We start from the raw sequence: 27,231 nt of genomic DNA on the forward strand, positions 1-27,231 counted from the left end.
GGAGAGGAAGGTAGAAAGAAAGTCATCAGAAAGGGATAAGTGAGAAAGGAGAGGAGAGAGAGGGATGGAATGGATAGAAAGAGAGAGATAACATGAGGAGACGAGGAGAGTGATAGTTGGAGCATTTCTGCAGGGGCTGCTTTTGGTTCCCCAGTTTGGCCCTGCTTTTGTGAAGGGGTAGCCATCTGCCAAACTCTAAATCAGGGCCTACTTCTTCTCATGTGCTAGACGGACATGCAACGGAGCGGAAGCTGCATATTAGTGGCAAGGAAGAAGGATTTTCATGAACTGTTGATCAATCATGCCATGGAACACCTATATGAACCTACATCAAAGCCAATGGGGATGCGGGCGCCTTACCTTTGGGGATTGACTTTCCCTCGTACTTGAATGGCCAGCAAACACTAACAGCTTCTCTATACAATACGTGTTTCATTCAGAAATGCAGGTATAGACATGGATGGTGAATGTTACAGTGTGTTAAAAAGTCAACCTTACTGGAGGGACACAAGAATATTACAGGGGGTGAGACAGTGAATGTTAATGAGAGGCAGAAGTAGTGAAGAAACGTGGGACAAAACGGTAAAAAAGAACCAAGGGAAAACAGAGAGAAACAATAAAAATGTAGAGAGACATCGAGAAAGAAAGAAAACGAGAAAACAAGAAATAAAGGAAGGAACAAACGTAAGTAAAGAAGGAATGGACGAGATAAGGCAAGAACGTGAAAGAAAATAAGGCAGATATTATTTATTTTTCCTGGATATCTGTCAAACTCCAGTGACTTCTACGCTTCCTCTGGAACTGTGCCTCTGTCCGTTGTGACTGAGTGCTGAGCTTAAAATACTTTGTGAGAATAGGACAGATATTTTAAATTCCACTGCAGATTGTTTGGGAGTCCCTGTATACAAACAGGGACTGTTAACACCTCTTGCTCGGAGGCTGTGATATACTAACACAGCAGTGACATTTGATAAGCTTCCTCCCCCATCCCCTCACCCCCCATTCCTCGCGAGCCCTGGTTAATTTTAGCCACCCACCAAGAATAAAATTAAAAAAAGAACGTTCTACAGAGTACTTGTCACTAAATACCCTTTGTAAATCGTACAAGCAGTCAGTGAGGAGGACGTCCTTCAAAATAATTTAATTCGAGCCACCATGGGAACAACAGCAATAAGACACGTAGTTTTTTTTATTAATTCCGCTCGTATTTCACACGCCCACAAGAGCACTAGAATAGAACCAAGTATTGAGATGTGTTTTAAAACAAACAAAAGTTTGCTTCCAGCAAATTTGGTTTATTAGAAAAATACTTTTCAGTAGCTATTTCAGTAACTAGGCAAAACCAAGAGCAAAACAGACTCCTTGGGACCGATCATATACAGTGAGCACTGCTAGCGCTAATTTAAAACACATTCTCTGCCACAAGTGTAGGCTGACTGGCGTCGTAAATAGTTGCAGAGTTGGAGCATAGGCAGTAGACCACATTAGAAAGTGGTAAATGGTTGCTCTTCACAGGAGCTGTAAAAACATCTACTGTTATTGGCTAGAAAAGTAGCTGCATTTGTTGACTAATCGAAGTAAACCAGAGAACATACAAAAAAGCTCAACAGGACGCTGCACAACAAAGCAGTCAAAACCGAAGACAGCACAGTAAGCATAGTATAACACAGTATCACATTACAATAATGCGGCACAAAAAACACAGCAGCACAAAAAACAACACCCACAACAACAAATATGCATACATATTTTTGTCACACATTATCACCTCTAAAAGCCTACTTTCGTAGTATGGTATTAGAAGGTGTTAGCACTGAGAACTGCCAAAACTTACAATAAAACAGCGCTAGTAAAACAGCGCTAGTAAAAAAGTTTTGTGAACTGGCCCCTGGTGTGTCTCAAACTAAGAGCTCCATTCACACAGTCATATAACTGACTGAGTCTAATTATATTCATTGAAAACAAGGGTCCGATTACATACATCAGGACATCCGCGCAACATGGAGGACAGCATGGTTGTTAAAAAAATAAGCATTGGCATAGCCAATAGATCAAGTGTTTAGCCATGCAATATTTGATGTAGTTGCACCAAGTATATTGTGCTGGATAACAAAACACTTATAAGGTGCCAGAGAATTAAACAATCAACACATAGGGCTGGACATATCCTAGACTTGATGTTCTCCAATATAAATCCCATTTCCATTAAAGGGATAAAGCCATTAGTATGGACGGACCATTCTATGGTCGAGTTCAATATCCACCTACCTGTTAAAAACTCCAGACCCTCTTATCAAGCTGCAACCCATAGGAGGAGTTGGGCTAACTTTAATGTTGAAACTTTTCAGCAACACTTTATCTACTCCTATGCAGAAAAAACAAGTATTAACGGAGCAACAGATAGGCTTCAGAACCATATCATGATGGCACTTGAACATTGCTCAGTGCGTCGCCACGATGCCAAACCCAGGCGTACCATGTCAGAAAATTGGTACGGGCAAGAACTAAAGACGTTAAAAAGGAAATGTACAATGCTCGAACACAAATGGAGATTAACAAGAACTCAAGAGACCAGAATGGCATATAAGAAAGAACTCACACAATACACCAAAGCCATTAGGAAGGCAAAAAAGGACTATTTCTTCCGTAGAATTACAGAAAATAAAGACTCTTCCAAAGAGCTTTTTAAAATAGTTAAAGAACTATGCAGTCCTACCAGTCTCTCATCTAATCTGACTCCCTCACAAGTAGGCTGCGATAAAATGAACAACTTTTTCTGTGAAAAAATAGACAAGATCCTTTCGTCATTTTCCAACCCCAAATCGGATGGCTCGGAGGACCACGAGCCACCCTCCTCCCAAGCTTGTTGTTCCAGCTTTGGCCCATTCTCTGAAGAGGAAGTGGGCAAAGCTATGCTAGAAATTAAATCTGGCTCCCCTTTGGACCCTTGCCCCCACCATATTTTTCGGCAACTCATCCCATTAATCTGCCCAGCAGTGACTCAACTGCTGAATCACTCGCTAGAAGCCCCCGAATTCCCAATCAGCTGGAAGAACGCCACAGTTACCCCCTTCTAAAAAAAGCAGGTCTAGATATTAATAACCCGGCCAACTACAGACCCATATCTCAGCTACCCTATTTATCTAAAGTACTAGAAAAACTGGTTAACAGGCAACTGGCCAGTTTTCTTGAAACAAACAACCTACTTGATATCTCACAAACGGGTTTCAGGGCCAACAACAGCACGGAAACAACTCTCTTGGCCGTGCTCGATATTATCAGAATGCATGTAGATCAGGGGAAAACAGTTGCCCTGATACTATTGGATCTCTCGGCGGCATTCGACACCGTCCCACACAACCTGCTTTTAAAAACTTTGGCATCTAAAGGCATTAGGGACAGAGCACTGGGATGGCTGCGGTCCTTCCTATCGGATAGAACGCAATCAGTGCACATGGGCAATTTTTCATCTCCGCGCCGGAACATCAAATACGGGGTCCCACAGGGGGCCTCACTAAGTCCAACATTGTTCAACATATTTGTGTCTTCCCTGGCAGAAATAGGTAGAAAGTGGGGTGTCGAAATCTGTTCTTATGCAGACGACACTCAACTAACTGTAATCCTGGACGAGAGGAATGACCCCAAGGATAGGCTACTAAAGTGTCTCTCTGAATTGTCTGACTGGATGCACAACAACTGTCTTAAATTAAATGCAGACAAATCAGAGATACTGCTGTTCGGCGGACACACTCAATTGTGGAACAACAGTTGGTGGCCAGAAGACCTGGGTACTCCACCAGCTCCGACACTAACAGCAAGAAATCTTGGAATAACAATTGACATCTCTCTATCCATGAAATCCCACGTAGCTACCATATGCGGCAAAGGCTTTGCAATATTAAAAATGCTTAGAAGACTCTTCCCCTGGATTCCCATAGAGTGCAGAAAGATCCCGGTCCAATCTCTACTGATGAGTAGGCTGGACTACGGAAATTCTCTGTTCGTAGGCATGGCAGACTATCTCTTCACCAAACTTCAAATGGTGCAGAACGCAGCGGCCAAGGCCATCTGCATGAAAAGAAAGTTTGACTCAGCCAAGAGCTGTCTACGTGATCTCCATTGGCTACCAATGAAGCAAAGAGCAACTTTCAAAATGATGTGTATAACACACAGAGCACTGCACAATACAGGCCCACTTATTCTTAGAAACAGGATTCAGTTCTATGCTCCAACCAGAAACCTTCGCTCTCAATTCTCGGCACGAGTCAGAACACCTCGGGTAAAGAGAGCAAGGATGGGTGAGCGAGCCTTCTCCCACATAGCTGCATCCAAGTGGAACGAACTGCCTGTGGCCCTCCGACTCACAGAATGCCACCTGGCATTTAGGAAACATCTGAAAACCTTCCTCTTTCCTAATCCAGACTAATCTAACTTGACATATGCCAACCTTCCACGCACTTTAGCTACTACAGCGCCGTGATATCCTACTTGGATGATTGTTAGCGCTTTATAAGACAAATAAATAAATAAATAAAGGACCTCAAGGCAAGCCCTATTGGCTATGCCAATGCTTGTTTAGATTATCTTCGGCCTTTCTCTTGATTTCAAGACACCACCTCTGGGAAAAAGTATCACTCCTGACCCAGCTCTTTTGTCCTTAAATAAACTGCTGTTTACAGAAACAACATCCCAGGTAAGAGTAAATCGAAAAAGGACGTTAGACAAAAAATCTATATCAGAAAGGGGGTTTGTTCTCCCTCTACATTAACGATCTATAGCAGAAAGGCCACTGATGATATCTTGGTAATAAATGGATTCAAGACCTGCTCTCCTATGTGTCAACGACTCATTCTTGATTTCTAAGACCCCCTAACGCCTCCATGAACACTTTAGAGCCATGGGAAAAATACTGCACTGAAAATAGTAAAAAAAAATCAACACCAGAAAAACTAAAATAAATTGAAATGTTCTCCCTTAGTAGCCGTGCCGGCATGTACGACCCTTCATGCAGCACCCAACAATACCTCATCTTGCTATCCAATCAAGGGGAGACGAGGCTCTCTGCTCTATCAAGAGGGGGATACTTGCTTCTAAATGAGATCTTGAGCAAGAGAAACCCAGCGACCCCAAATAAATGCCTGTGTGGAGCAGAGTGAATATGAAACCTTTCTTGCTGAACATCCACATGTATAATTATATAATATCAAATATAATCAGCAAGATATTGCTTAGAGAACAGCATCCGGACTGAACAAGTGACCTTTCGGGTCAAAACAACAACAAGCGTGCACACCTCAAATATCCGTTAAAATCCTGCCCAAATAGCTCACTACAACGAAATAAAATGGCAGAAACCTATACACAGGGATCCCTGCTTCCCAAACCTGTGGGCTGAACTGCGGTGAGGATGGGCTATACACAAACAGTATTGCGGAACTGGCCCGGCTCCCCTGACATTGCCCCAGGACGTGAGAAGCGACGTCACGCAAGTCAGAGGCCTCGGCGAGTGGGGAAGGTCCAGCGAGGTGCAGTCACCCAGGCAAAAGCTAACAGAGCATGCCAGAGCTTGGAGATAAGCGTGAGGCTACAAGAGAACCCTCCGGCATTGCAGCAGAAACCAGGAGAGATACGGCCTGAGACAGGATCCAACTTCTGGGCCGAACTGGGGAACTGACACGACCGCCCTAAGTAGAAGGGATCCGGGCGAAGCTTAGAAATAAGTGCGAGGCAACAAGAGACTTCTCCGGCATTGCAGCAGAAACCAGGTGAGATACTGCCCGAGATGAGATGCACCATCAGGGCCAAGCTGAGGAAGTGATGCTGCTGTGCAGATTAAAAGGGATCCGGGTAGCAAGGGAAAACGTGGGGAGACCGGTTGCCGGCAAGAAACACCAGGGGGAGCAGGAGGTGAGCCTGCGAGTGGTGCGTGCTGGGGAGAGCAGTCTGCTTTTTTTGGAAGTACATACTTGTGCTTGTGGTGCGCCCCTGCGCGCTCCCGCAAGGTATATGCCGCCACAAGCACGAGTATGTGCTTCGAAAAGAGCGGAACGACGGCTAAAGATCTCCTATGCAGCGCATGTGCGCTGTGTAGGCGAGACCTAAAAAAACGAGGTTGTGCAGATTTACATTTGAGAGTAAAAAGCATTTTGGAAAGCCACAAAGAAGCAAAATGAAGTGACAAATACAAGCTAATCTGCTGAGGGCTGACGTTCAGAGAGGGTGCCATAAAGCATTTAAAACCAGAAACGTGCGCAGCTGCTCACTAATACTGTGACGTGTTTACACTCTTACGTGTTCATTACAGTGCCACACTGTCTTCTCATATTGTTTTCATCCAATATTTTTGCGTCTCTTCCCTGTGATCAAAACTTAAAGGTATTATTATTCAACAAGAGCATGATCCAGGATCCTTACTTCGACTAAAGATCTTTTTCTTTGTAATTTAATAGAGAATCAGAATATATTCCTGCTCCGTTTTAGTCACCATATTCTGGAGTACCCGTATTATTTTTATTTTCTCAGACCTTATGAAGTCCATCCAATATCTATGATTTCTACTTAATTGTCTTTTGCCCCTGTATCTCACTGATAGTCTTGGATTGGACCAGACTTTTATGGATTACTGGAGTGAAATCCAATCTATAGGCATGGGGGAAGTGGTCACTTTTCATTTAACCAACGATTTCATACATAATACATATATCAAAGTTGGTTAATTGTAGTATAATCTAGAACAACACTATTTCCATGAGCTCATGCGTACACAGAATCAGTAATGAACCTACCATTTAGGCGTTGGAACTCTCTTGATCAACGAGCCTCAGGATTTTGATTAGTACCCATTTTCCTTTGTGATTGAGATCTTAATTCAGGAACTAGATAAACAGTATCCCTCCTCAGTAAACCCATCCATGTATCAGGTTCATCGAGGAGGTTAAAATAAGAATACTGAGCGCATATGTGGTAAGTAAATTGCCTAATTTGATCAATACTCCTTCCAATTGCTCCCTATCCCTAATCTTAGAAGAAGAAAAGTTAATATTTACAAGTAGGAATCTCACTATGCCACTCCTTACATCCAAAATTAGAATGTCTACTTCTAATAAGCTATGAAATGTAGCTGAAAGCGACTTGCCAAAGTACTTTAATCAAGTAATAACAGAAATGGATAAACCATCACTAAGCCTGCCTCCTGAGTCCTTGACTGCAAATTTTTCAAAGGCAGTGTAATCCAGAATAGATATTGTCAGTGAATTCCACATTTCTGGAAACCCAGAATATGATAATTTTGCAAAATGTTCAATAAAACATTAGGTCTATTCACAAGTTGTTTACTGAAGCCTTCTATATAGCCCTCAATGGTACACTAAGGACTGAATTAGCCAGCTGCCTTCATATTTAAATGCCTTAACCTATCCTCATCCTCATTGGGGAGCAGTATCAGTCTGATCATTAGATCGTTGTTATTTACCTTAATTAGTACATTCCCAACTCTTTTAAGTCAGGGACCTATTGTGTTACAATTGTTTACCATGCCTCCTGTTCTACTGGGAAGATTATTGGATACTTGAAGTAAACTAATACTGTGAATTTGATTCAACCCAACTATAGCTGGATATTTTAACATTGGCACCCTTTCCACTTGTAGCCCAAACATTTCCTGTAGCAAGTCAACTATTTTTAGCTAGTAAAGATTTTATTCCACGGAATTCACAGAAATAAAGTTATAAACATACTAAGTTACCCTGATTCAAAACATCATGGTTTTCTTATGAGGAACACATAGGTATAAAATATAGTTTTTAGTTTTATTTTCAACCCAATTTTCTATTATAGATGGACTTTCTAATTCATCTGGTATGCACCGAAGGACCGGCGTACCTCAACAAATTAGAGAATTTCCACCAACCTACCAGAAAACTTAATTCCGGATCCTTCTCCCTAGCAGCCACTGACGCATTCGCCGGACCAACATTGGAGTCTGCTCCTTCTTCCACCTGGAGGCTAAAGGCTGGAAAAATCTCACCCTGCACCTCAGAGCCTCACCATCACTCCAGCAGTTCAAGAAGAACCTCAAGACCCGGATGTTCAACCAGTAGAAGAACAGGCAGCAGCAGGATTCCACAGCACCTCGAGACCCTCACAGGTGTAGCAGCTGCGCACTACAAATCCTGATTGATTGATTGATTGATTGATTGAACAGGTGGATTGACTTGGGGCAAGAAAATAGCTAACAGATTCATTTTATTGCTCTCAATATCGACTCTGTGTTACCCTTGAATGTAATTGAATGATTGTCAATTCATCCCTACACTGAGATATCATATGTAGTGAATGCTCATTGATATTCTGTTGAATAATTTATGAATCAACAGTTAAGGTATCCTCTATCACTGGACCGTCCATTAGTTGATTTCAAAGGGAGGTTCAATTCACTTGAATGTCTACTTTTGTTCTCCCACATCACATTGACAACTCCCTTGACAGGACCACTAATATTGGTGAAATATACTGTAGCAGCCCTCTTTAAAAGGTTTACCCTACCAGTTCTGATATTAGAACCTCCCTCCCCATTCCCCACTGAGTTCCCATTTATTGTGGACTTGCTGTCCACACCAAGTTGATTATCAGAATCACTTAAGGTATTACTGTTATTAGCTATTCAAGAAGAGTGAGAAATACTCTGTCTGCTAAATTTGTAATCTTATCTTAGGTCTATTTTTGCTATGTAAAAGTAAGATGAGATAATAGTGTGTGGATGTACTAATGTAATGTAATGTAATGTAAAAAGAACTTATGAAGCGCAACTAACACCTGGCGGTTTCTTGGCGCTAAAGCATAAAGAAAACAAACGATCCGTGGGGCTGAGAGTGTTTGTTGTAGGCGTTGCGGAACAGGTGGGTTTTTAGAAGGGACCTGAAGTGGGTGTGGGGGGAGGCCAGTCTTAAGCCTAGAGGGAGGGCGTTCCAGAAGGATGGGGCAAGGAATGAGAACCTCAGTCCTCTCTGTTTTTTACGTTTGAAGGTCGGGGTCTGGAGTAGAGCCAGATGGGAGAAACGGAGATTGCGAGAAGGAACGTCTGAGTGCAGTAGTGAAGAGATAAACAAAGGACCTATGCTGGCAAGGGACTTAAAAATAATGCAGCCCAGTTTGAACTTGCACCGCTCAGAGACAGGGAGCCAGTGGAGGGATTTTAAGAGAGGGCGTACGTGTTGGTGTTTGGGTTGGTGATGAATGAGCCGTGCGGCGTGGTTCTGGACCAGTTGAAGCCTCTTTAGTTGGTATACCGGTATGCCAACGTAAAGAGAGTTGGCATAGTCTATCCTAGAGATGACTAAAGCCAATAGGGCCAGGGTGAGGGCTTCGGTGGTCAGGAAGCGGGCAATCTTTCGGATTTTCTCAACTGAAAAAAACTGGAGGACACTACCGCGTTGATCTGGGGTTTCATCATAAGGTCGTTACTAATGATGACCCCAAGGCTTTTTACTGAGCTGTCAGGATTGGGGGGGGGGCCCAACCTTGTGGGCCAAAAGGTGGAGTTCCAGGGGTTGACTGCACCCCCGACAAGCAACAGTTCTGTCTTGTCGGGGTTACGTTTCAGATGATTCGCCCCCATCCAGTCGCTGATGTGACAAAGAGTGGTTTGAAAATTGTCGATAGATTGGTCCGTAGAGTTGATATCGAAGACCAACTGGATGTCATCTGCGTAATTAAACGCGGTGACACAGCTGCCTCGTAAGGAACGAATAAGGGGGTTGAGGTATAAATTAAAAAGAAGAGGGGATAAGTAGGAGCCCTGCGGGACGCCGCAAGTTAGCTCAACCTCGTCCGCAGAAAACTGAGATAGCCGAACCGCCTGGCGGCGGTTGCTCAAGAAGGAGCGGACCCAGGCTAGGGCAGAACCCTGGATGCCGGCCTCTCCGACACGGCCGACCAGAATGTCATGGTCGACCGTGTCAAAGGGCGGCCGACAAATCCAGGAGCACCAGAACCTGGCTGATGTTGGAGTCCGCTCCTCTCCGCAGTTCCTCCATGACTGAAAGTATGACAGATTCAGTAGAGTGATTGGGTCTAAAGCCGGCCTGTTGGGAATCGAGGAAGTGGGAGTCTTCGATAAAGGTACTCAGGGTATTAGTCACATGGGACTCAAGGACTTTGCTGAGGTAGGGGAGGAGGGAAATGGGACGGAAGTTGCTCATAATCGTAGGGTCTGCTGTGGGTTTTTTGAGGATGGGCAAGACCTCGGCGCATTTGAATGACCCGGGAACAGTGCCAGAGGAAAGAGAATTGTTCAGCAGTGCCAGAGGGGGGGAAGGACAGGCTGTAAAGGCCTCACGAAGGATCAAGGGAGGGCAACAGTCAGTGGGAGATCCAGAGGAAACCTTCCTAAGGAGGGCGGGAAGCTCTGTCTCCCAGATTAGAGGGATCTGGGTCAACTGCCTGGGGTTGGGGGAAGACAAGGTGAGGTCGGACCCAAGGGGGTGAGGCGGGGCTGAAGATAAAATACTGTTTTTGATGTTGGCTATCTTCTCGACGAAGAAAAGATTTAGGGAGTTACAGAGTGCCCGGGAGGGGAGAGGTTTAGCGGTGACCCTATCTGGGTTTGACAGCTCCTCCACGATAGAAAAAATGTCTTTGGTTTTGGTGGCAGAGTCAACAATCTTGTTTGAAAAATAAGTGGTCTTAGCTTGCAGGACCGCTAATTTATAATCTTTGAGCAGGATAGTGAAGCGTAGTTTCATGTCTGGAGCATAACCACGTCGCCACTGGCGCTAATCAATCTTTTTCTCTGAGTTGAGTTACAAGGTTCACCCAAGTGGTTTATTTTGTAACTTTCTTAATTGTTTCTTATTGTGATAAGTTATGTTATTGCCTTATCTCCTAAGTCACATCCTCTCCTGTGTATTGTAGTGAGGGAGTATTTTGAATATTTAGGTGTACACTAAGGGGTCGATTCCGATACGGTAAAATCCCTTACAAATAGCCATTCGGAGCATTTTTCCCATACGAATTGTACCCTTAAACTTCCCCGTACGTACGATGAAGTACGATTCGGACCCAAAGCAGATCTCCGTACAAATCGTACGAAAGATCATACAACTTAAAAATCCGAACGAATCACATTCGGAACACGCAGTACGCGACGTCCGTACGGATCGAAGCAGCATTTTCCGACCCAGCAAGTACGATACGTCTCGTCAACATTCCGTACGACTCTTTTTCTACGGGAGCTCAAAACGTCTGGAAATGCAGATTTTGATTTGGACCGCGTACGAAATGGACCCCCCCCCCGGGTACGGTGCGTATACCCCATGATTGCAGGGGTACGGTGCGTACACCCCATGATTGCAGGAGTACGGTGCGTTCACACAATGATTGCAGAGGTAAGGTGCGTAGGGGTACAGTGCGTACACCCCATGATTGCAGGGGTATGGTGCATAGGGCTTACGGTGCGTACATCCCATGATTGCAGGGGTACGGTGCATATGTGATTGTGTGGATCTGCGTACGAATCGCTCATACGCGACGTTTTCCGTACGAATCGCGTTCTCATTCCCCGGTCCGGATCGTACTTGTTGGGTCCTACAGTATGTTTACGATTCATATGGTTCACTGTGAGGGTCCGTGTCGTACGGATTTTCCCTTGCTTTTCGTACAGTTCGCAACGATTCGGTCGTATATTTTTCAAACAAATTGTACTACGCGATTCGGACGGAATTGTACGAGTCGAACAAAAAGGGCTACAGATTCGATTCTGTCGTACGATTGGATTACCAAATCGGAATCGGCCCCTAAGATTAAATAAGTCTTTGAATTTCTTTTTATTTTCTTTTTTTAATCTTTTTTGATGCTGTGGTTGAAAACAAAAAGTCACCCATCTAAACCCAGCCCTTTGTTCTTACTTGGGGCAAAGACAGGTTGTAGATTCCTAAACTTCATAACAATTGCCTGTGGAAGTAATCAAACAAGATAAATGATATCATTAAGTATATTCATGGTTGCTATTGTAATTTGCCCAACTCTTCTACAGAACTGTTTATCTTGTTGTGATACGTTTAAACCAGTGTTGTGCCATTTTATCATTACTGTCACTTAATTCATCTAAATTAGAAACATTTTTACCCAATTGCCCAGTTAATGTATCTGAAATTAATATAAGGGACTGTGTAACTGATCCCATAGCAGGCAAAATTGGAAAAGACAGTGGTGAATCATTATCTTGAAGGGATGATTGCATCAAACTAAAATGTACATTTTTGCTGTTTGGTAAATGTTCAACATTGATGAAATTTGTTGAAGACATATTTGTGCATCAGCTAACATCTCCAGCATACCAAAAGAATCATCTGCAAATTCTGTAATATCCAAAATGTTCTCCTACCACTACATGCCGGAAAATCATCAAGCTCACAGATTATCTTGCCTTATCCTGATCTATCCCTAGGGAGGCCGAAATATATGAGTCAAATACTTTTGAATCTCACTTTACTTGCAGCTTAATCTTTGAGACTGTCTTGACATCCATTTGCTGAAATTGCAGAACAAACGTTTAAGGAGACAATGCAGGATTAGGGTGAAAGCTGCTCCCCACATGGAATATCAAGTACTGGCAAAGAAGCGATTAACTTTATATGGACGATAGAATCAATGTTCTCTCACTCCAAGCGCTAATCCCTTATTAATGAAGGTCTCTTTCCAGCTCGGCGCCGTGAGACATTACTGTTAGTGGAATGCCCATCCTGAAGACAGTGAGCTGTTGTCAGACTTAATGGCATCATGTCAGCATCCATGCAGTACAATGCCATGCTTTGAGTCAGACTTTGATATAGTTATACTGTACACACCACATATGTCAAGTATTACCTCATTTTTCACTTCACTTGATAACAAAAACACCATAAACTCGGTCTTGCCCTTCTTAACTTTCTCCAGCTCCTTCACCAAAAAGTATCACTCACTTTCAACAATACCTGTTCCTTTCACCAATATATTTGCAATACTTCTCTTGATATTGATTGCTCCTGTAGCAGATGATGCTCTCTTCCAACGGATCACTGACATAATGTCGACAACCAAAATATAGAATACAAAATATATCGGCGAAAAATTATCGACTATCATAATATCGAATTCTAATTCCTATTTAATAAAATACAAAAATATCGACTACAAAATATCGTAAATAACAAATATCGAAACACACAATATAAAAAAAAAGAATATATCGTCTGGTAGTAAAATAAAGACAAACCAACAAAAATATCGAATACAAAAATATAGATAACACCAACATCGAATATTTAGGAATATCGACTATGTAAAAAATGTAAATAAAATATAACTCCAACAAAACAATATATATTTAAATTATAATACACTGCACAACAAATATATAACATAAAATATGTATTTACTAATACACCTAGGAATAAAAATAAACAGTAACACAAAAAATATTACAAACCTTTCAAAAAATTTGCTAATAAATATAATACTTTCACAATATAATTACTCAAAAAATATAACATATTTAAAGGAGAAAAACGAAAATGCAATATTTTCACACTAATTAATAACTAAAAAGCATTTCCCCTATATGAAAACAAACTGCCAATTAAATAAAAAAATTCAAAACAACCAATGAAATGCTCCCTTTTTGGGATAAACCAATAAAATAAAGCAACTAATACACACTATAAAAGGAAACATTTTCAACATCTATTTCCTACTTCTAACTCTAACGAAAGAATAAGGTGAAACTCTGCCCAACTGTTTCCTGAAAGAACTACTCTTCCAGATAACAATATTGCAGAACTATCCAAAGTAAGTTAAACTATTCTTAAATTAAAACAAACGTAGTAGCCTAAAAGTAAAACTATTTATTAAATCACTTTAACTAACCTTTATTTTATACCATTTATATCTCCTCTACAGACATCTCCTAAACACAGCACAAAACTTTCTACATCTTCCTCATAAAAAATAAATGAATGTAAGTATATTTTAAATTTCTAAAACAAACCGACAACAGTTTTGAACTCAAAACCTCTAATACATATTTTATTTCTTTTATATCTCCTTTACAGAAAAATTGAAAAACATCAAAAACTTACTTCTTCAAATTAAACAACTCCACAAATTGAAAAAGTAAGTATATATACGACTATTATTGTAAAAACATAAAATGCTAACACCAAAATAGTTTCCCCTCGAAAAACGTATCATAATTAAACAAAAGAATAGAATAATTAAATGTCTCTTTCTCTCAGAAAATACATCATCAAAATACTTGCAAAAACTTGGAATAATATCCTGAATATTTCCAATTGCATCACAAGAAACATTGTAAGTATAATAATTGAAATGTAAATGCTTCTAAAAAATATATAAATATATATAAATGCTCTTATACTTAAAATGTATTTTATCTAATCTCTCCTAGCACAACAAATACAAACATGACAGAAGGTGCTGAATGTGTGATGTCTCAAAAAAATAAAATGTTATTATGCTATATGGGGTATGTGTATACCCAAGAAAAGCAAACAGGACTCAAAGTGTTTTGGAAGTGTAGTAAATACTACTCAAATAAATGTTATGGTGGAGCTATCACTGAAGAAACCAGAGTACTATCTACAAAAGAACATAATCACCCCCCCCCATATCACAGAGATAGAGTTCAGAGATGCCCTTGAAAGCATTAAAGAAGCAAGTACCAATACTCAAAAACCTACAACTCAAATACTAAAAGAGGAACTTTTAAAAGTTCCTCAACATGCTTCAGGACAACTACCCTCAATTGATTCTTTAAAAAGAACAATTGCAAGACAAAGGGTAACAACAACCACTCTACCTAACCCTAAAACCCTAGAAGAAGTGTCATTCCCCCTGAACTAAGGGTAACTCACAATAATGATCAATTTCTGCTTTTTGACAACAAATGCCCTTCCAACAGAATAATAATGTTTGCTACTGCAAACAATTTAATACAATTAAAACAATGCCACCACTGGATGATGGATGGGACTTTTAAAACATGCCCAAACCATTTTTCCAGCTCTACACCATACATGGATTATACCATCATTCTAATATGGATCACTGACAAAATCTCGACCAAGAAAATATCGACCTACAGAAATATCGATGCAGAAATATCGAAGGCAAGAATATCGACATCATATCTACAACATGGTAAGTACAAAAATATCGAAAAAATATATAGATGTTAAAAATATCGTTTTTTTCTGTAAAAATATAAATGTAAAATAAAGTAAATAACACTAATAAATAAAATAAACATAGTAGAAAATATCTAATAATGTTTAAAATTAATAAATAATACATATATAATAATAATACATTAATTGAACATATACAGAAAATATATAATATATACATAGTTAACAATAAGTTGTAATAATTATTTTAATAACTTATAAATTAATGCAAAATATAAATTACAAATACATTTACAAACATAAAACAAAAACATACATACAAAATAAAGAATTATGTTTAATAAAGAAAAAAAAAATTATACATTCAATATTTTTAAAATTAATTATATACTACATTATCTAAATTTAGACAAAAAAATTAAATGGCTAAATAAATAAAAATACTATTCGAAATCCATAAGTTAAAAAAATACAGTAATAAAAATGTTGGATAGCATAGAACTTAAAATTACCATTCCCACTCCACAGAGCGCAACAGTATAGAAATCTGTTGGATAGCGTAGGGGTAAAAATTACTATTCCAACTCCAGAGAGTGCAACAGTAGGGAAAACGTTGGATAGTGTAGAAGTAAAAATTACTATTCCAACTCCAAAAAGTGCAACAGTAGGGAAAGCGTTGGATAGCTTAGGGGTAAAAATTACTATTCCAATTCCAGAGAGTGCAACAGTAGGGAAAACGTTGGATAGCGTAGTGGCAAAAATTACTATTCCAACTCCAGAGATTGCAACAGTAGGGAAAACGTTGGATAGCATAGAGGTAAAAATTACTATTCCCACTCCAGAGAGTGCAACAGGAGGGAAAGCGTTGGATAGCATAGGGCTAAAAATTACTATTCCAAATCCACAGAGTGCAACAGTAGGGAAAACGATGGATAGCGTAGAGGTAAAAATTACTATTCCCACTCCAGAGAGTACAACAGTAGGAAAAGCATTGGATAGCGTAGGGGTAAAAATTACTATTCCAACTCCAGAGAGTGCAACAGTAGGGAAAACGTTGGATAGCGTAGGGGTAAAAATTACTATTCCAACTACAAACAGTGCAACAGTAGGGAAAGCGTTGGATAGCTTAGGGGTAAAAATTACTATTCCAACTCCATAGAGTGCAACAGTAGGGAAAGCATTGGATAGCGTAGAGGTAAAAATTACTATTCCCACTCCAGAGAGTGCAAAAGTAGGGAAAGCGTTGGATAGCGTAGGGGTAAAAATTACTATTCCCACTCCAGAGAGTGCAACAGTAGGGAAAGCATTGGATAGCAGGAGGGTAAAAACTACTACTCCCACTCTAGAAAGTGCAACATTAGGGAAAGCGTTGGATAGTGTAGGGGTAAAAATTACTATTCCCACTCCAGAGAGTGCAACAGTAGGGAAAGCATTGGATAGTGTAGAAGTTAAATATAACATACTTATAAATAATTGTTGTAAATAAAAGAATTTAAAAATTAATTTTTAAATAACTCTACATCATGTGCAAATACCCATTAATAATTACTAAAAACATAATTACAATTGAATAATTAATTAACAATAAAATAACAATAATTACCCATAAATATTAATTAATAAATATAAATGACCAAATAATTAACTATTACAAATATCAATTACCAATTTAAAATAATTATTTACCAATCAAAAAAATTAATTACCAATTAAAAAATGTAATTACCAATTACAAACCTTAATTACCAATTAAAAAAAATAATTGCCAAATATAAAATGTAATTCCCAATTACAAACCTTAATTACCAATTAAAAAAATTATCAATTTAAATAATTAATTACCAATTAATTTGAAATAAAATAATTATCAATACCAATATCAAATAATTAATTACTTAATTACAATTTTAAAAAATTAATTACCAATAAAAAAATGAATTACCAATTAAAAAATGTAATTGCCAATTACAAACCTTAATTACCAATTAAAAAAATGAATTGTCAAATATAAAATGTAATTACCATTTACAAACCTTAATTACCAATTAAAAAAATTAATTACCAATTGAAATAATTAATTACCAATTAAAATAATTAATTTCCAATTAATTAGAAATAAAATCATTTTCAATACCAATAACAAATAATTCATTACTTGATTACAATTAAATTACTTCCCACCCAATTCCCCTATAAACCCACAACCCGCTTCAAAACTTAAACGCAAAAATTAATTAAAATTAATTTACAATTACTAAAAACTAATAATTAATTAACTATAATTAAATTACTTCCCACCCTATTCCCCTGTAAACCCACAACCCGCTCCAGTACTAAAACATAAACTACAATTAATAATAACATTTTTAATATATAAAAAATTAGTACAATTAGTGCGGAAAAGTGCCAAAATCCAGAGCGATCCGCACGCTACGGCTCCATCATCAATCTCCGACCGAGCCTGACCCAGAAACACTCCATTCGCGCCGCATGGCAACATAAACACAGCTACTTCCGGCAGGTCAAGTACGATGCGCAGTTCCTACGTTACGGACGGGTCGCTACGTATGGCACGTCACAGCACCCGGAAGAGCTGCATATCTACTCTGATTCACGCCATTAACCCATTCCACAGATTCGAACCAGAGCGCCTTGGAAGTGATTGAGATGGAGCATGAACCCAATCGCGCAGGTCATCCTAGTCCTGTACATCTATGACCGGATCAGCAACAGACGCGGAGGTCACAGACGGTAAGTCCGACACCCACCCCATAAACAAAATGGCCACATCCACTGTCACCCCACCCATAGGGGCATGTTGCCTATCACTGATGCCACCCCACCCATATGTGTTATGTGCTCTATCACTGATGCCACCCCACCCATATGTGTTATGTTGCCTATCCCTGATCCCACCCCACCCATATGTGTTATGTTGCCTATCCCTGATGCCACCCCACCCATATGTGTCATTTGCTCTATCACTGATGCCACCCCACCTATAATTATCATGTTGCCTATCACTGATGCCACCTCACCCATATGTGTTATGTTACCTATCACTGATGCCACCCCACCATATGTGTTATGTGCTCTATCACTGATGCCACCCCACCCATATGTGTCATGTGCTTTATCACTGATGCCACCCCACCTATAATTATCATGTTGCCTATCACTGATCCCACCCCACCCATATGTGTTATGTTGCCTATCACTGATGCCACCCCACCCATATGTGTCATGTGCTCTATCACTGATGCCACCCCACCTATAATTATCCTGTTGCCTATCACTGATGCCAACCCACCATATGTGTTATGTGCTCTATCACTGATGCCACCCCACCCATATGTGTCATGTGCTTTATCACTGATGCCACCCCACCTATAATTATCATGTTGCCTATCACTGATCCCACCCCACCCATATGTGTTAGGTGCTCTATCACTGATGCCACCCCACCCATATGTGTTATATTGCCTATCACTGATGCCACCCCACCCATATGTGTCATGTGCTCTATCACTGATGCCACCCCACCTATAATTATCCTGTTGCCTATCACTGATACCAACCCACCCATATGTGTTATGTTACCTATCACTGATGCCACCCCACCCATATGTGTTATGTGCTCTATCACTGATGACACCCCACCCATATGTGTTATGTGCTCTATCACTGATGCCACCCCACCCATATGTGTTATGGGCTCTATCACTGATGCCATCCCACCCATATGTGTTATGTTGCCTATCACTGATTCCACCCCACCCATATGTGTAATGTTACCTATCCCTGATGCCATCCCACCCATATGTGTTATGTTGCCTATCACTGATTCCACCCCACCCATATGTGTAATGTTACCTATCCCTGATGCCACCCAACCCATATGTGTACTGTTACCTATGCCTGATGCCACCCTACCCATATGTGTTATGTTGCCTATCCCTGATGCCACCCCACCTATATGTGTTATGTTGCCTATCACTGATCCCACCCCACCCATATGTGTTATGTTGCCTATCACTGATGCCACCCCACCCATATGTGTCATGTGCTCTATCACTGATGCCACCCCACCTATAATTATCCTGTTGCCTATCACTGATGCCAACCCACCATATGTGTTATGTGCTCTATCACTGATGCCACCCCACCCATATGTGTCATGTGCTTTATCACTGATGCCACCCCACCTATAATTATCATGTTGCCTATCACTGATCCCACCCCACCCATATGTGTTAGGTGCTCTATCACTGATGCCACCCCACCCATATGTGTTATATTGCCTATCACTGATGCCACCCCACCCATATGTGTCATGTGCTCTATCACTGATGCCACCCCACCTATAATTATCCTGTTGCCTATCACTGATGCCAACCCACCCATATGTGTTATGTTACCTATCACTGATGCCACCCCACCCATATGTGTTATGTGCTCTATCACTGATGACACCCCACCCATATGTGTTATGTGCTCTATCACTGATGCCACCCCACCCATATGTGTTATGGGCTCTATCACTGATGCCATCCCACCCATATGTGTTATGTTGCCTATCACTGATTCCACCCCACCCATATGTGTAATGTTACCTATCCCTGATGCCATCCCACCCATATGTGTTATGTTGCCTATCACTGATTCCACCCCACCCATATGTGTAATGTTACCTATCCCTGATGCCACCCAACCCATATGTGTACTGTTACCTATGCCTGATGCCACCCTACCCATATGTGTTATGTTGCCTATCCCTGATGCCACCCCACCTATATGTGTTATGTTGCCTATCACTGATGCCACCCCACCCATATGTGTCATGTGCTCTATCACTGATGCCACCCCACCTATAATTATCATGTTGCCTATCACTGATACCACCCCACTCATATGTGCTATGTGCTCTATCACTGATGCTACCCCACCCATATGTGTAATGTTACCTATCACTGATGCCACCCCACCCATAGGGAGGATGATGTGACACACATCCATCAAACATCAGCCACAGGCATGTCAGTCAAATACATTCCACAACAACATCATGCCAACAGTGTGTAGTGCCTGACAAATAGCCACAACAGTGATTATGATACATGACACACAAAGTAACTAGCATCACATATGTGAAGTAAACCAGAGTGTGGGCTACACACGTCAAGCTTTGAAATAGCACTGGGTCAATGTGTGAAAACACCCCCATCAGTGTGTCCATCCAATGTAAAATGTGTGGACACAAAGTGCAGCAAAAGTAGAGCATTGTGGAAAAGGGTCAAAATCACCCATTATCACAGTGAGCACAAGGTAGGTGGCATCATGGAAATAGCAGCACTTGACAAACAGTATGCATGATTCCTGTGCATGTCAGGACACCTGTACAGTCAAACTTCATATACCACCCAAAGTAGGCACTGGTGACATACGCATGGGTACGGTATTGCCCCTTAAGTCACCTGCACTTACACAATACATATGTCTACCAAGTTGCACAGAGGACACAGTTGACTTTACACCAAGGATGTCAGGCACCTGCATGGACAGTGTAGATGCCACAAAAGGCAGGGAAAGTATCACATTGCACATTGTGAAGCATATCATATGTGCATGGGTGCAAAGCACAGATGTGGCCATGCCAAAGAAATGTTACCATCCCTGTGCCAAATTAGTCAATCATGACACCCCCACTCAGCTGCAAAGGATGACATGGATACCAACCTGACCATAAAACTCATCTCATGGCCCATATGGAGTACGCCACATCAACACCTTAGTAACAGACATTTGTAAATCCTGCATCTTCACACCAAGGTCAGGGTAAACAACAGCCACCAAATCTACAGCTAAATCAAATGCACAAGGAGAACCTAGAATGCTTTATTCAGCAATCTGCCATCTGGAATGGAAAATAATTAACAAAACATAGTCCAATGACCATTTTAAAATCAAAAGTCCAATGATGGTGTGAGTGACACCTGTCACCCATTGCTTGCCTGCACTGATAAGGACTGGGGGACATCCACTCTGAGGGGCATACATTGGGCAGGCCAGGCACCACAGGGACAGGATCAGGGCTTAGAAGGATGTTGGGAAGGGGTGCTGGGTGCAGGAGAGTCAGTGGCAACTGCAGTGGAGGGGTCTGACATGGGTTGTGCCGTCACAACTGTGGGGCATATGTCAGACTGGGTGGGCTTGGACTCCACTGCAGTGCCTAACACCATGGGAGTGGAAAGGGGTGCATGTGGGGTTGGCAGGACTGCTGGGGTGACACACTCCCCACAGTAGTTGCAACTACAGACAGACTGGTGGTGGTGTCAGTGGAAGAGCAAGTGGCAGGGGGGAGGGCCTGAGCATTTTTGGGATGACATATCTGTGGGTGGGGGAACCTGGGACAGGATGTGGCGGGGGAACCTGTGGTGTGTTGACCTGGGGGATGGAGGAAGGAGACTGTGCAGTGGAGCTGGGGGTTGGTGGTGGGGTCTTGCTCTTTCGGCTACGGGGTGACTTGCGGTTGGGGACCTCAGTCTGCCTGCGCCTGGGGGAGGGTGTCCGGGCTCTTCTCTGTGTGTGGGGACTTCCCCTTCCCCCTGTAGTCTGGATCTGCTGGATCTGAGGGGAAGAGGCCTAGTTCACACAGGAAGAGCTTCTTAGGAGATGGGGTTGCAGGTGAGGCAAGGGAAGGGATCTTGGAGGGAGAGGGATCGGAGGACTGCGGAGTGCTTGTGGATGCCTGTGTGTGTGTCTGAGCCACAGCCCCTGTGTGTGTGGTATCAGTCCTCTGACTTTGCTTGCGTGCACGTTTAGACGTATGTGTGGGTGATTGTGTGCTGTTTGTGTCTGTCTGTTTGGGTGACTGTGCAGGTGTGTGTGTGCTAGGGACAGGTAGGGTGCTAGGAGGAGTTGTTTGGGCTGAGGCTGAAGGGGTCAGGGACTGCTGTAGGAGGGATACTGTTGCCATCAGTGAGGAGGCCATGGACTGATTGGTCCTCTGTAGGACAGACATGCCAGATGAGATGCCCTCCATGAACGACACAAGTTGTGTCAACAGACCGGTGTGTGCATGGAGGACACTCAGCATTGATGTCTGCCCTACATGGATCTGTTTAAGTAGGTCCACAGACTCCACACTCAGGGCAGTAGGGGACACAGGGGCAGGGGGTGCCGTGCCTGGCAGGAAGGAGACATGCTCCCGAACACGGGAGCTGCCACGGACCTCTGGGATGGGAGTCGAGGGGAGGGTGGTGGTGGTGGTGGAGGTGGTGATGGTGGTGGTGGGGACAGCCTCACCCTCTGTTGTTTCCTGGTTGCTGACACCCACCCCAACAAGGAAGTCATCCTCCGAGCTGCTGTGGTCCTCAGCTGAGGTGGATGGTGCTGAGGACTCCTCGGTGTGGCTCCCCTCACCCTCCGTGCCACTGGGTCCCTCTGACTCCTCAGTTGCTGGTCCAGGCTGGCTCTGTGGCTCCTCCTGGTCCATGGCGCTGTCTCCTGTGCCCGTGGATGTATCTGCATATAAGTAGGAAAAGTGGTGCAGGCACATTAGTTGCCTGCACTTACATGCACACAACACTGTCAATACACAACATTACCGGTCATGCACTGGCATCCTTAGCTGATATTTACTAAAAAAGTCACACACAGGGGTACATAGGTCAATACCCAGTCTGAACATGAACCATGGCACCCATATCCCTCCTGGACAGGTACCCATATGTCTGTTGCATGCTGGCTGTCAATACCCCAAAGTCCACACATGCACCACATACACAGTTGTTGTACATGCAAATGACCATGTAGAAGTACATCACCAGTAACATACATCACATCAAATGCCAATCACTCAGTACAGGTATCTGGATGAATGTATGCCCACACTCACATTTCACAAGCTTGTGAAGCCTAGCAGCACAACACACAATGATATCCTAACATCATGATACTAAATGATACAATGGGGTGCATGGAGCACCTCAGACTCCAATGTAGGATCCCTCCTAGCAAGTCAATGCCCTGGCACACACATGCATGGTAAGTTAGTCTCTACTGTCACATGTCATGGGGCATTGCATCCCAAAAACAACAGTCTTCACTGCGTCACATTCATAGGTCATGCCCATACCAAACTCTGCAGCAGACAAGTGCACCAGTCTGTCCCCTGCCACACACTGTCCTAGGACTATGATGATCCTACCTACTAAAATCTCACATATGAGTGACTGCAAATACAACTACCTGAACATGAGCACCACACAGTCTTCTGACAATTACACACAGCTGCGTGAAAGTCACTCTTGCATACAGCATTGTGCTCATTCAACTCACCACACTCCTATATGTTGCACAGGTATAATCCCGATTGTCGCAACTCAGAGGTCCTGCTCAAACTAAAATCCTCAACACACCAGTTGCCACACAATAGGAAGCCAAACTACAATGACATTGTGTCAGACACCAGATGGCACATTTCAGGAAGCACAACCAGTGGGTCCATACACGTGAGTGTGAGTACAGAGACTCACTATGCCTTGGAGTGAGCATGACAGAGCAGGTACACCAAATACAGTGTATTGGCATGGACAGTGGGCAGGTGTCTTGGCCAGTGTGACAAACTTCCTCTACATAGCCCTGAGGACACTACATGGACTCACTTGCTGCATGGGTATGTATCAACTACCCCAAACACATGTTGTGACCCAGACCTTCAATTTGAACTCATATGAAAGGCACACACAGACAGAACACATGTTAGAGACCAAGCATAGTGCAAAGAAGAGACACACCTACGATGCACACATCAGAGTCACATGAACATATGCTGTGCAGGACCATCAGCATAGCTCATTTAAGGGACACAGAGTCCAAGTTGATAATAGTAACAGACTGTAGGGGCCACAACTGTGGATCAGGTGAGGAGTGTGACTTACACAATAGAGGGACACGAGTCCTGGAATCCAAGACCAACGTAATGTGGGAGTATGACCAGGCCACAGCACTGCACATAGCATGTCAGACATGTTCACAGATTAGGCATGTAATTACCCCCACCTTGCTGCTGTCTGGCCTTCAGTTGCCCATCCAGGTCCGGGAAGATCACCGACAGGATCTGCAGCATGTGGGGGGTCAGGGTCTGGTGTCCGCCCCTATGGCGAGGAGGCAACAGCTTCAGCTGGACCCTCGCGATCCTTCGGGCCAGCCACGTAGGTCCTGCCACCTCTTCTGGCAGTTGCGGATCCGGCGCTTGTAGACCCCCACTGATCTGACTGCCCTGGCGATTGTCAGCCAGATTTCCTGCTTCTGGTGGGCATCAACCTGTGAGGATGACAAAGTGAAGATGACATTACCACACATGCCACATAATTGTGCTGCATACAGTTGAAAATACATGTAGTCATCACAAAGGCAAAAGAGGTACACAGGTAGTGCACCAATAGACATGTGCATTTTTGCTGCAGGTCTGACATGGAAACATTGGCTAGAACTGTAAGGCCAGCACTACTGCACTACTGCAGCAGGATACCTGTCCAACACATGTACCCACATGACTAGGTAGCTGAAAGTCCTCAGTGCATATGCCTCATACTGCTGTGCACACTTCCAATACTTTTAGTCAGACAACTTGCATGAAATCATTGGCAGTGGACTGCACACTCACCTGCTCCCCTGGTGTCCCATACAGCTTGCTGTACTCTGGGAGGACCCCATCCAGCAGGGCCTGGTTCTCCTCCTCAGTGAATGCTGGGGCCCTCTCCAAAGTATGTGCCATTGCAGGATCCAGAAGAAGCACAGACAGCAGCAGCAGTGGATAGTGAAAGTGGTCCTCTAGCATGTAGTGCAGGCAAGTGAGGTCCCTGGGGGCCTGCCAGCCTTAAATCAGTGCTACAGAGGCATATTCTGTGACATTGCCCCTCACTGATAGGCCAGACACGGGTGCATTCTGTGAATCTGTCCAATCCATGGAAATGAAAGACTCCTACACGTCTTCCGTATCGTTCAAAACACTCACCTCCAGGACCCTAGGATTGCAACATTGTTGTACCCATCCAACTGTATTCCTAGCGCACGTGTCGAGCGTTTTTTAAATTTGCGTCCGTCTCTATGACAGCCCATTGACAATGAGTGCACACGGCTCAGAAAACTGACTATCCGACGCGTTTCTTTTGAAAAATACGCATCCCGCTGGATACGAATCGATGGGCTATGCGGGCGCACAGCTTGGTCCATGACTTTACTACGCGTCTGCTTACGATTCACCCGCGTCGGGTCAGATTGCATACACGTCCAACATGCATGAGCCGAGCCGTGTGAACGCATTGCCAATTGGCATCAATGTGATCCTATGCGGGTGACTGTAATGCATACGCATTGTACAGTCAATGGACAAGGTGTGTGCACAACTCGGTCCATGCATGTACGGCGAGTCTGCATACAAGTCAGCTGCGTCGGATCACATTGGTGTGTCTTGCAGACGGTTTTGACACTGATTTAAGTGCCATGGCCACACCTTCAACACCACAGCATGTCCCACACTGCATTCCATGGCATGTAAGGCTGTATCACCTGTGTGTGTATGGGGTGGGGCAACATTGCTATCTTTTAATGGCACTTAGGTCAAGTCACTCCCAGGCTGGGCATGAGTTCATGGGGACAGATTACTTTTGGTGTGCTGCACCTCACTAATGTGATGTAAAAGTTGTGGCATATGTGCATGAGTCATGGATACAGTACCAGTTTGCAGATGTGTATGACCTGTCACATACAACATGAGTAGAGGGTTGCATGTCATGTATGCACAGACAGAGCCATGGCTACATTCATGATCTATCCACAAAGTCCGTGTGCATGTTGTGTCTCTGATGTTTGTGTTTACATGGGCACAATGTGAGACAGGGTCCACCAAGTGCCTTGTGCATGCTATTTCATGCTGTGTGTGTAAGGGGCATCCATGTATGGCCTTCAGGGACAACAGGGCCCACTAACTGGGGAAGTCATTATTGTTTGTTGGATTTCCATGATACAACATGGCATTCCAGTGCACATGTGGCAATACAGGGACCATGGCTATCTCCCTGACATGGAGTTGTGAGGCCGGTGAAACATCTGTCATCACTTGTCACTGTGTTGTGTGTTTGTAATGTGACAGCAGTCCATGGGTACTGTTTCACAGCCCAATGATTAGCCATAGCAACACAGGGAAGTCATGCACACATGTGTCAATGATATGTGAGATGATGGGCATGAAGGTGACATATGTGTCCATAACAAGAAAGCACACACCTTAGTTAATAGGGAATTGCTATGATGTATATTATGAATTTTAGCAAGATGAGTGCTACATGTGTAGCTGAATGTATAATGTAACTTTACCCATCTCTGTACTGCAGTGCGCCAGCAGTCCGTAGACCGTTCCCAGACCTTGAGACCATGATGGAACACGACAGCATCCGTCGGTAACGCTTCATCCAGGAGCCTCATTGATGAGTTGGCAGAGCAGTTGGCACCAGATCTGCAATCTGGCCGCACATACCCGACAGCATTGACGCCAAAGGTGAAGGTGATGTCAGCCATGCACTTCTTTGCCACCGGTACCTTCCAACACACTGTGGGTAGTGTTGGGGGTATGTCACAGACAATGTTCAGCCGTGTGCTGTGGGATGTGTTGGAGGGAATTTTGCACCACCTTGACTCATACATCAAGTTTCCAACACCAGGTGAACTCGCAGGGATCAAGGATGCCTTCTATGGGCTGGGAAGGATGCCTAATGTGATTGGCTCTATTGATAGCACACATGTGGCCCTGATGCCACCACGGGCACATGAACAGACCTACCGCAACTGCAAACATTACCACTCAATGAATGCTCTGGTGGTATGTCTGGCGGACATGGTTATTTCACACATGTGTGTACGGTTTCCTGGTTCGGCCCATGATGCCTACATCCTAAGGAGGAGTCGCATCCCGGTGATGATGTCACAGATGCCAAACCAGCGTGCCTAGCTTGTTGGTGGGTACTGTTTACCATTGTATGTGTTT

Source organism: Lissotriton helveticus, chromosome 1_1 (genome assembly GCF_964261635.1).
Source record: "Lissotriton helveticus chromosome 1_1, aLisHel1.1, whole genome shotgun sequence".
In the NCBI taxonomy this organism is placed as follows: Eukaryota; Metazoa; Chordata; class Amphibia; order Caudata; family Salamandridae; genus Lissotriton; species Lissotriton helveticus.